At 38.5% G+C, this 12,114-nt stretch overlaps 1 protein-coding gene across 2 annotated transcripts in view; it reads right to left on the reverse strand.

The window, feature by feature from the left end:
* The window catches only part of LOC131691916 (ras-related and estrogen-regulated growth inhibitor), a 29,130-nt gene extending 18,798 nt beyond the window's left edge, over positions 1-10,332 (reverse strand). The window contains exon 1 of one of the 2 annotated variants that reach the window (XM_058978662.1): positions 9,932-10,332. The gene's annotated coding sequence lies outside the window, so the exon portion shown is untranslated. Of the gene's footprint in view, positions 1-9,836 lie in introns of both variants that reach the window. The other variant, XM_058978663.1, reaches the window with a different exon arrangement.
* Between the last annotated feature and the right edge of the window lie 1,782 nt (positions 10,333-12,114).

The following is a 12,114-nucleotide window of genomic DNA, read 5'->3' on the forward strand; positions in this document are numbered from 1 at the left end:
TAGACAATATCTTCTCGCAAACTGGGTTTTATTGGATTCTGTGATGATTATGACTTGCATTGGTTAGGTTTTCGATAAAAATACACTGCAAAAAATCTGTTTGGACAAGGAAAAGTTTTTTTCAAAAAACTTTTTTCCTTCAAAGTGCCCAACTTGAATTTTTGACGGTAGGTAGGGAACATAATTACCTATCTTGCAACAAAATTTCATCCAAACCGATTTTTTTCAGTGTGGGAGTCAATGAAGTAGTTTTTTAATAATTTTATTCAAAAATTTGATTAATTTATGTGAAAATCACTCCTACAACATTTTTTTGTAGGATTTGTCATTTTTAGACTTGATTTGAAAAAAATGGCAATAAAAAGTTTGACCCTTTTCAAAAAACAGTCTAGATCATTTTTGGAAAAACTAAATATGCAAAGATGCTTATCGTGAAAAGTCGTCATGTACAGAGGTTTCATTAAAATCTGAAGGAGTGCTGCCAACTTTGAATACGATTTAGCGCGAAATTCGCTAAATTCGAAATGCTTCAGAAATTAACCTCAGAATTTGTAATTCAAATATAATTAAATTATATCTTTTCTATAAACACTGCTGAATATAAAGTTAAACTTCTTATGAACACACTATATAATATTTCTTACGAAAAAAGGACGAAAACAAAAAGCAACGCGAAAATTTACGATAACGCTAAAGTTGAATTCAACGCAGTGCGTTGACGATGACGATGGAATCGACGCCAAATTCAACGCCGATAATGGCTGAATTCATCGTTATCGAATTCATCGTTATCGGCGGTAAAGTTGAATTCAACGGTGACAACCCTGATTACTAGTTTAAAAATGTACCGCTGACTGTAGGATGACTTTTTGAAACATTAAATATAGAAAAAATACGAAAACTATTCATATTTATCTATTTTGATTTTTCTTGGTTCATACTATCTTCAGATTTTTAGGATTTCCCACTCATCATGCTATCCTAGAAAATATTGCACCATAAGTCTTTCGCAGAGCCTCGCAGAATAAACATATTTAGTTGAAATAGAGTTTAACGTGTAATGTTCATATTCCGCAAATGTAATAATGTGCAAATATAAATATAAAGTTTGAGAAATTTGGTGAGTTTTCTTTCTATTAACATAACCAGAAAATTTAGCCTAGCAAACTTTAGAAAATTCAGCTCGCACGTTGCATGTATTCTAAATAATCCCAGCGCAAACTTAGAAACAACTTGGAGCAGTGAGCACCACAGTTTCGAGAGTACCTGTTGTTAACCGCTAGAAATAGATTTAATATCGTTGAAAAATGCAAACAACAATAATTCCAAATTGGTCAGAATTGTTTTCGATATGGCTAGCAATCTGCAGTTGCGGCAAACGAAGTCAGATTTATACCACAATCGGGATTATGGATCAGGGCAAGGAACTTACCACAAAGCGTGCCTTAACAAACGTCGACTGCCTCTTTTAAACAAGACTGTGGTTCTCCGGTGTTTTGGCGTGATTTGGCATCGTACCGTTATGCATCATTTATTTATGTTCGTCAAGCATATGAGGACTACATAGAATGTTATTACAATACAATATGGTTAATTTCAAATTTAATTTGTCTTCTACAGAGCCGTAGCAATCCTGTTTTGCGTGAGGGGGCAAATTTTTTTTATTAAACTTAATGTATATTCAAAGCAAGGGACTGGAAGAAAAAGTATTTTTAATATTTAGAGCCACAGTATTCAAGACGATACTGACTCCTGCGGTAGAACACAAAGGGTTACGTCGTCAGCAAACTCTAAGCTTGCTCATATGACCTTTTCAATGCTGTTCTAAGCATTCTTCCTTCATCGTCTCGCTCTTTACAAGATAAAAACAAAAAATTGATTCACTCTTATTCGTTAAGAAAAAGGAAAAAAGAGAATCGTTGCCAGAAGACCCACCCCTTGGTGGGTCTGCAGTATTCTTTTAAGTTAACCTATAAACTTCAGGTCATGAATGGTAACATACTCCCAATTCGCCTGAAATTTGTACAGATCCTGGAAGTATTCTATGCTGCAATGGCAACCGTAAGATCATATTTTTGTGTTTCGGATTCTCCTCGTCAGTAGCTAACAGCTGACTGGGCCGCTAACTAGACACAAGATCCAAAAAAAATTATTTTGCCGCATTGGCGTGTAAGCCACAAACAGTTTCGGTTCAATTTGGTCCTCGTTAGTAAAAAAGAACTTAGGTGCAAACCGGGACATCAGTCTCGATCAGTCGTTTACCCTACACTTAGGTATGTCTATTTTTTGGATCTAGTGTCTAGTTAGCAGTCCAGTCAGCTGTTAGCTACTGAGGAGGAGAATCCGAAACACAAAAAATATTACTTAATTAGAGTTAGGTTATATGCACCTATGCATAAATACAGGGGTTTACCCCAATTTAGATTCTGCATTAACCGCAAAATGTTTACGATACCGACTTACGTCTAGACGCGACCCGTCTCAACATCATTGGAAAAAGGAAATACCTCCAAGTTAGCGGAGAAGGGAGAGTCGGATCTCGAACAACTCTACCGCTATCATTGCACCTGCTGAGCTTCGCATGATGGGAGCTCACCAGCTGACGAAAAAACACGACTAGACTGAAAAGATCAAGCCATCCTCGATGTAGTCATTGTTGGAGAAGTAGTGTATTACCAACGGAACCTTAGTGTGGCCTATATCGATTACAAGAAGACATACAACTCCATACCGCACTCGCTCCTCATCAAGGTATTAAAGATGTATAAAATTGATCCTGTAGTCTAAGTTTCCTACGGCAGGTGATGGAGAGACGAACAACAAAACTGCTCAGCTCAGAAGTGGAAAAGACATGTTGCGGTCTAGAATGCTTCGTATCTTGAGAGGAAGACGATTCTTTTATCCCGCTCAGTAGGACACGTCAATGACTTTCACCGCATGACTATCAGATGAGGTATAGAGAAAGCTCACCCGAAGAGACGTCCCATATTTTCTACGTGGACGATATCAAGATCTACGCTGGCTCGACAGAACGACTGGGTGTAGTCATCAAACTAGCCGAAAGAATTAGTGGCGACATCGGCAGGGCGTTTGGCCTAGAGAAATGCCGATCTGTTCAGCTACTATCAGGGCGATTGGTCGAGTCTGGAGACTGCGAGATCGACGAAGGTGAGATTCGCAGCGGTTCATATCAGTATATCGGATTCCTGCAGCTCCCCGGGATTCACCACACCGACATCAAGCTTAAGCCCCGAAATAACGTTCTACAGCCAAGTGAACTGTATCTTGAACTCTTTCCTGAACGCGGGGAATAAAGTCAGAGCAATCAATACGTTTGCAGTTTCGGCGTCATCTCGAGATAAAATTGAGGAAGGTCTCGTCTCGGGAAAATCTCGAGATAAAATTGAGGAAGGCGTTTAGAACCAGCGAGAATGCGCCATCCTCAGTCAGCGCTGGAAAGATTCATATTGCCACGGGATGAAGGAGGACAAGAAATAGTCGACATCCAGGTAATATGTGTAGCGCAGGTGCTACGGCTGTGAGAATACTTTGTGGAAAATACCAGCCGACATGGAGTATATCAAACAGTTTGCGCTGCGGACCGCAACTATTGCGCAAGTGAAATACAATCTTAACCCTCCGGAAGTCGCACAAATGGCTCACTGAACGAACACCCGCTGGTGCCCAAAGACAATTTCGCTAGATTTTCAGAGCAGCGTGCACTCAGTGCACTAGCGCGACTGCCGGAAGGTTAAATTCAATTTGCAGACTACGGAGGAGCAGATTGCAGAGTGGAAGTAGATAGCTGTGCACGGTTCCCATCCACACCAGTTGGAGCAGCCGTACGTCGACAAAACTGCATCTATTTTTTGAACAACTTGTGTTCTCATTCGGCCCTTCGTTATGCAATTTGCGATGTTATGATAGATTGTCTAGGCGCGGTGTATCATGAAGCGTGGCGATGTGCAGCGATGAAATTTCGGGTCGATACTAATTAGCACAGTATAAACTGTACAAATAGATCTCTTGCTTTTTATTTGATTAATCTGTAATTTCATTCGGAGCATTACTTGCCCCTTGGGTTGCTACGGTTCTAGTTTTCTAGACATCGAAAGGTCAATTATTATTTTCATTATAATGACGCATCATTCTATTGACGGGGCTATTTTTAGCATAGTTTGTCCTAAATAATTGTTTTTAGAATTAATTACGAGTAGGTACATAAAATTTTATTTGCGAAAGTAATCATGCGAATTGTACACGTTGAGAAATATTCTCGTTGATGAAACAAAGCATGACAAATTCGGGGCGTTCTTTAAGTGTTTGTATATTAATGACCATGCAACGTGCTTTATACGATGGAAAAGGAAATGTCGTCCAGTTTAGTTTACGAAGTACGGACAAAAGAAATTGTTTTTGACTGATTGGGTGCGTTCTTCGTACAGGACAGTGTATGGGGACCATATTACGCTGCAATATTCCAAAATTGTAGTGCGCTATAAAGCTTCAAATGTTAGTTGAATTGTAATGGAACACAAATGTGAGCTTGGAATCTAAGATTACGTATAAACCTCGTACAATCTTGCATTTTCCACAAGTTGGTTGCCTAAGATTATGTCTATCGGAATATTTGAAGTTTTTCTGCTGAAGGTTATTGAGTTACATTTCTTTACGTTAAGTTGGAGTAGACTTTTGCTACACCATGTGTGGTATAGATTGATTCCGTTTTTTTGGAATAATTTAGCGTCTTTGGCATTTCTTATTTCCATAAAAAGTTTCCGCCATCCAAAGCTGCTAAAAATAAAATGCAAATTTAATGAAAGTAGAAGGTTAATAAAAGTAGAAGGGAGAGAAGTTACAGATACTACTGTGGACATGCCGCAGACAAAGGGTTAAGTCGCCGGTAAACTATACGCTTGCTCATATGACACTTTTCCACGCTTTTCTAAGCTTTTTTCCTTTAACTCCGTGCTCTCCCTTGAGTACTTTGGCTCTTAATATTGAAAAATATACTTCACTTTCCAGTGCCTTGCTAATTGAATGTCGTTAAAAACATAAAAAAAGGAAAATTGACTCACTCTTAGTCGTTAATAAAAAAAGGAAAAAAAACTGTGTAAAAGTTTATGAGAATCATTCGAAATTGTTTTTAAATATTACATATCACAAACTGCATGTTTTTCCTACTTTAGACGACTAATTAATTTTTGGCCGCTTTTCGTGAACAACCTTTGGTTGTAAAACTAAAAAAATCTAATATACTAAAAGTACACACACTACAAACAACTCCACTCATTTTGACGCATTTTACTTCGAACTGAGCTAACTAAAATCAGAAATGCATGTACCGAGAATTCGTTTGTCTATGTCATTTGACCATGCATTATAATAAGGCTGATATAACAATATGATAATCAACGGAAAACAAGGAACAGTATGCCAATAAAATTCTGTTAAATTATATGTTGGTTACGATTTAAACACGAAGATGTCTTTAAACTAATCTATCAATTTTTGTTGAAGTCTGCTTTTAAACAACGGGGCTTACAAAACAGTTATTCTTAACATACTAAACGTAGGCAAAACCACGTTCCTTATGTGATGAAACTGGATATAATGTGGCTTCAGAAAAGCCTTATTTTGTCTTTCAATAAACATTCCACTTCGCGAAGAGAAGGCTTTAAAATCAATCAACACTATGTTGGCGAATCCCTTTCAGATGATTTAGAATCAGGATTTGGATTCAAGTCTCGCGTTTCTTGCTACAGGATAAAGAATAGAGATTTTTTGGTTGGTCGAGCATACGTCGCCGTGACTCATAATTTATCTTTGCGCTTTATATTAATCTGGTTTAACCAAAACTGAAATCAACAGCTCGAGAATATTTTACTTGTGATTGGTATATTAATCCAAGAATTCTGATCAAACTATTTTTTGAAAAAATAATAAAATTGGGCCGCTCTCTTCTTTTGAAGTTTCCATGGCACCTGTAGTGCAGTCAGCTTAGTTGCAGTCAGAAGTGCTACATGAACTCTAGAAAGCTCAATGGATTCCACTTGTCACGTGTTGTCTGCAGTAGATGATTTGAAGAAAAACAGTTGGTTGTTAAAAAATGTCTATTATCTTCGCAAATATGTGAGATAGGAAAAAATATTTGTTAACGAAAATTTTGTATTTTGACTATTGGAATTACTTCATAGAATATATGAAGCTCGTAGGAATGATAGTTGAAACGACATTGAAAAAGTATTTTTGAGGATCATCCAAATATAACGATATAAAATTAAGATTCTGGAAACCATTTCAAAACGGCGTTCTTAACCAGGCGATTATATATATATATATATATATATATATATATATATATATATATATATATATATATATATATATATATATATATATATATATATATATATATATATATATATATATATATATATATATATATATATATATATATATATATATATATATATATATATATATATATATATATATATATATATATATATATATATATATATCGTTTAAGAAGGCCATCTAGAACAAGAAAATTAATAGCTGCCGCGATTTTAAAATCCAAAATGTCGGACTTATATTTAATATAATGGTCATTTTATGACGAAGAACCATCTGAGGCTATTGAAATTGCAAGTTTTTAGTAATGAGAATGTTTGGAATGGTTGGATGTTTGTAAGTTTAATAATGATATTAATTGTTATACAAAAATTCAACATGGCGAGCCAAGATCCAAAATGATGGGATTTTGATGACTGTTTAGCATCTGCAAACCTGGAATATCGATATTTTTGGTACGACGATGACGATCTGCCTGTAGCCCAACTTTTCCATTTATATACAGTGACTCTCGGAGCCATAAGTAGATCTTTCCAGTCCGGGCAATGTAAGCTATAAAGAATTGTGCTAATCTGCTTTCAAGGTTATCTTGTGCGTTCTCAGCCTCTTCGAGATTTTGGCTTTTTTCTTCTTTCGTGTATGCGCGTTAACCGTTATTCGACCAGCAGAGCAGTAGCAGTGTTTCGTTTCTTGAGAGCTGCATGTATACCGTTATTCAAGATAAGTAGCGCTATTAAAGCTTGTTTGCGACAAAATCTGGGCACCTAAAATCATTAGATTAAAAATATTGAACCAAAAAAAGTGAAATACTTCTCACAGATGTAGGTGAGAGCGTGTAATATTCAAACCGTTGGATATTTGATTTCGCCAAGAAGGTTTGTTCGGATTCCGCCCCGGAACAGAAAACGTCACGTCCCCTCATGAGAGCGCAACGGAAACACCTTTTACGATGGTGGAGTTCTCACTTGCTCTCTTGCAGAATCAAATTCAACTTGGTGAAGAATCTGTCAGACTCTGCCAAGAGACTCTTGCTGAATTTATTTTATAAGTTTCTTGAGGTGTCCCTCACGACTGGAGGCAAGTGAAGATCATCGCCTTCCAAAAACCAGGAAAACCAGCCTCCGACCACAATTCGTATCGACCGATTACAATGCTGTCCTGTAGACAAAAGTTGTTCGAAAAAATTATCCTGTTTAGCCTAGTTGGGTCGAAGCAAATGGCTTCCGCAAAGGCAAAGAAACAATTTGGCTTCCTCAAAGGCAAAGAGACGAACGAATGTCTTTCGTTGCCCTCAGCAGAAATTCAAATGGCCTATGCTTACAGATGCTAAACTTGCTGTCTCGCATGATGATTTCTCGACATCACAAATTAGAAACATGGGTCGTTTCCAGGGCTCATGTCATAGCCGCCTTCTCTACAAGTTTTACGAGAATGACATTGACAAATGTCTTGCACACTAAGGCAGCTTGCAATTGACGGTGTGATCTCTATTATAGGACCCAAATCTGTAGATTTGCAAGAATAATTGCAAGATACTGTGGGACAATTTGTCTGCTTGGGCTTTTCAGCTGGGTATCGAGTTTTCCATAGAGAAAGCTGAGCTAGGCATGTTTTCAAGAAAGCGTGAACCAGTGGAACTACAGCTTCAATTTATGGGTCAAACTATTGCTCAGGTACATTCAAATATATCGGAGTATGGTTCGACTCTAAACGTTCACATTGACACATTCAAATATCTCGGAGTATGGTTCGACTCTAAACGTACCTGCGGATGTCACATTATTTGTATTGGTATTCGAAACAGGAGTGACAACAAAGGGTCAAGTCTCTCCGCACAATATCCGGAACATAGTGGAATGGTCGAGATTTCATTCGTGTGATGAGGTATCTGCGCTTAGGGCGACGGTTATCACGATATCGAGTATCGAGGGTACCTGAGCGCTATTGAGCTAAGGGGCCCCTTATATTGACCAGGTATGAACAACTGTCGAGGGTGAGTACAATCATAGAAATGATTCCCAGCATTACGGAACCATTTCTGCTCCATGCCACGCTGAGACTCTTTTTCATATTAGAGCTTCAAAATTTAATTTCAAAACGAGACATAAAAAATACTCGAATCTATCAATATGATTGGTATCATTCGGTTCAACACCAGTAATGTAAAATAGTCAGAATATAATAGATGCCGAGTGCACTTTGCCGCAACGTAAAATCAGAGCTTAAAAAATTGATATCCATGCGTGAACTTGAAAGAAAACGAAATTGAATTCATGCCCGCTGCGATGAATGAAATTTTTGGTTTGTTTCCCTCGTCATTCGTTCTCCCGACGCAGCGCATTCAGGTACAGACATGTTCGGTTTAAGAAGCAAACTGAATTTTGTTTCTATGCTAGCTCTGAGGGGAATTATTGAGCAAAAGTGCCACAGATATAGATTACGCAGTTCACTTATGCTTGAAAATGTAGAAGATGCTAACTAAATTGTCCACATAATAATAATAAAAATCACGATAGGCATCACTTTTGGTTTTCAGACATTGCCGTCAAGAATAAAAATCATGTTTTCAGTGGATAATTCGTCATAAAACTCCGCCATCTATAATCTTTCGACATCATTCCCATGGGAAATATTAAATGCATATTAAAAATATCCAACAAACTACGCGTTTAGTTGATAGAATATCTTGTATAGACTTCCATCTTGAGCTTTGGACAGCCATCTTGGATAGCAAAAGGAAGGCCATATTGAATCTAAGTCTCCTATCATTAACCAATTTTTACAAGGGTTTTTCTTCCTTTTTCGGTGAGCGTATTGGGCCTGTCAGTCTTATTGAAAGCCCAGAAAGAACAGACTTTTTTTTAACTGCTAATCAAAGTTATGATCAATTTTGTTATCTTGACATTTGAAGCCACTCTGGATTCCGTTAGTGAGCGCGAATGATGCAAAAGTTTACCTGCACACTACGCATTTGAGCGAACATCCGTTCCTTCGAATCCAGAAGGCAAACGCACAATACACGAAACAAATTGTGGAAAATGAGACAGAAAATTAAAAAATGCATTTTTATTCTTTTAGGCAACAACTGAAATTACACGTGGAGAATCTCCCCAACTGCCAACAACCTCCGAAGGTCGTCCCTGTCGGTTGTATTCAATCAACAGTTTACCACACATTCCCGCAATTTCACTTATTTTCCTTTTGAATTCGCTGTAATTTTCATTGTGTCCCCAAACTTTTATGTTGAATTCCTATAACAAATGTAGCTCCAGCGCGAGCTGCTACACCGGTTCACTTCATCCTTTTTCGGATCAAACCCCCATTCACTTCGCTTCGGGTCGAGATTCCGGACGAAAAAATTCCATCAAAAGTTGATGTTTCCCGGTGCATCGTAATGGAATTTTCCTCCGAACGAGCCTTGGCAAAATACCACCTGTAATTGTTTAACAAACAACACAGCAACAAAAAAAAAGTCGGACCCTCATGAACGCATATGCTTCCGCACTCCCGATGAATCCATTTGGCGTTGGAATTTTCAAGCATTTTAAACACTATCCATTCAGCAGTTTTGCACCTGTTCCACCGTCGGTTAGCTTTTTTCACGGGGCGTGCTGTAGAGGTTTCTCGCGGTGAAAAACAACGAAAAAATCGCAACGAAAAATTTGCTGGTCGCGTGAAACAAAGGCACTAACGCGGCGTGCACTGAATCGCGATCCCGTCTGTTTGCTTATTCGAAATGTATTAAACTGAACAATGTTTTCCGTGAAAACTCAGAGAATTTTCCCCCCTCCATTGTACCACCGAGGGTCCCACATACACTCGAACAACTACAAATTTCCACCAGTATGGTTAAAAATAGCAGCCGGCGGCGGCGCGGGCGGTCCGCTTAGCCGTCGTCGGGTCGTCGTCATCACCCGTGACACGGTGCGCGTGAGCCGCTGGCGGGGAAAACGCTGGCCACTCGATCGAAATCACGATCGGGTAGCTACTGCGAGCCAGCCGACCGCAAGATGATCCCTTTAAACCGAGCCGAAATCGTCTGGTTTATTTACATTAGCGAAACATGGATCGCGCATCTGTTTAGTCGAGTACGGTTAATGAAATGAGATGTTCAACGTGAGCACACTACGAATCCGATCAACACACGGAAGATTTGTTGTTTGGGTGATGGCCACCATACAGTGCGTCGTGCCCGGCCAGCAGACGGAATGGAATGTCGTTAAGGAGGACGGGGGCCAAAAAGGTGCCATTTCATGCATCAATAACGATATCGGGTGATCGTCTGAGCGCGGGGACAACCGGACTCTCAAGAGGACAGAAAGTGTGTGGGTTTAGCAATGAACTTGTCAAGTTTAAAAATTTTATTAATGATCGTTTGATTTGCGACGCCGTTGGAAAAATGATGTTTTCTTGATGCGCTATAGATTTTACGATTTTGTTATTATTGTAGATGAGTGATTATTCGGACTTCTTTTAACATTAAAATTGTTTAAATTGTGTGAAGGCGTGTGTGGAAAAGATCGGTAATTTCCTAACAAAAGGTTTACACAATATTTGTAAAGATTGCTGCTTTATGTGATATTGTTGCCATTATTGTACAAATAGTTTGAAATTTACTTATAAAAGGAAGATATGTGCCTTGCAGGATAATAGCTCGATATGCGATTATATGAAAGCTCAATTGAGATAGGCGCGTGACAGCCGCCTATATAAATGTATAGACAGCTTTTTCCTTGAAGCTTTCGAAAAGCACACAGCTGGCAGAAAAATAAAGCTCCACTGAAATCTGCTTGCGGAGCAACTCCGGCTATATTTGATGCGCCTTTCAGACGCCCGCAATGTGAGATTTTATTATAAGCGCGACAATAGTAGTCGAGAGAACAAAGTGACTTGACCCATTTGCCAAGCCACGGTGATTTGTCGACAGCTAAAGGCCAGATAGAATTCCTTAATATCGGTAGGGTCACTAAAAGTTTATCGGTAGTTATCGATAGGCCGGGTTGTTGTCCCAAAACGTAGTGTTGATATAAAATTGTAAAATACTGAAAACACAGATCACAGACCAAATCCAACCAAAAAAATTAATGTTTAGTAAGATGTATCCAAAATCAACAAAAATCGGTAGTTTTCGGTAGGGATAACAAAATATCGGTAGTTTTGCCTTGGTCGTCTGTGAATCGGTAGGGAAGACCAAAATCGGTAGGACTACCGATAAATCGGTAGGTCTGGCCACCCTGAAAGACCTATTTACACCCTCGCACAGTGGCAGATTTGCCTAAAAACCTGGCCAAAAGTCGAAAATTGCATGGTAGTGCTTTGGGTTCTAGTCTAGGGGCAGATCACTGGTGATGCATTTTTAAAAATCAGCGAAATTAAATGCATTTATTTCCATCAAAATAGAAATTCATAATGTATTTTGCGTTGCGTGCAATGTTGTTTGCGTTGCGTGTAAGACGTCAAAACCCTACAGAGCCCTACATTTAACAAAACGTCGAACAAAGTGGATCAGCGTAGGACGTTTGTTAAACAAACTTTTCTGCGAGGGAGTGCAAAGCTGATGCAAAAATGGAAATTAAATGCATTTTTTTCTAATTTGATGCAAATTTGTTATACATTCTTAGAGTGATCTGCCCCTAGGTTCTAGTACATTTATTGTTCTTCAGATGGTGCTATCGCATGCCTTTTTAAGTGAAACGCTCCAAAATTTCCATATTTGAGGTGTTGACACATCCAAACAGTTTAATCCATTGCGTTTTG

Source organism: Topomyia yanbarensis, chromosome 3, assembly GCF_030247195.1.
Source record: "Topomyia yanbarensis strain Yona2022 chromosome 3, ASM3024719v1, whole genome shotgun sequence".
In the NCBI taxonomy this organism is placed as follows: domain Eukaryota; kingdom Metazoa; phylum Arthropoda; class Insecta; order Diptera; family Culicidae; genus Topomyia; species Topomyia yanbarensis.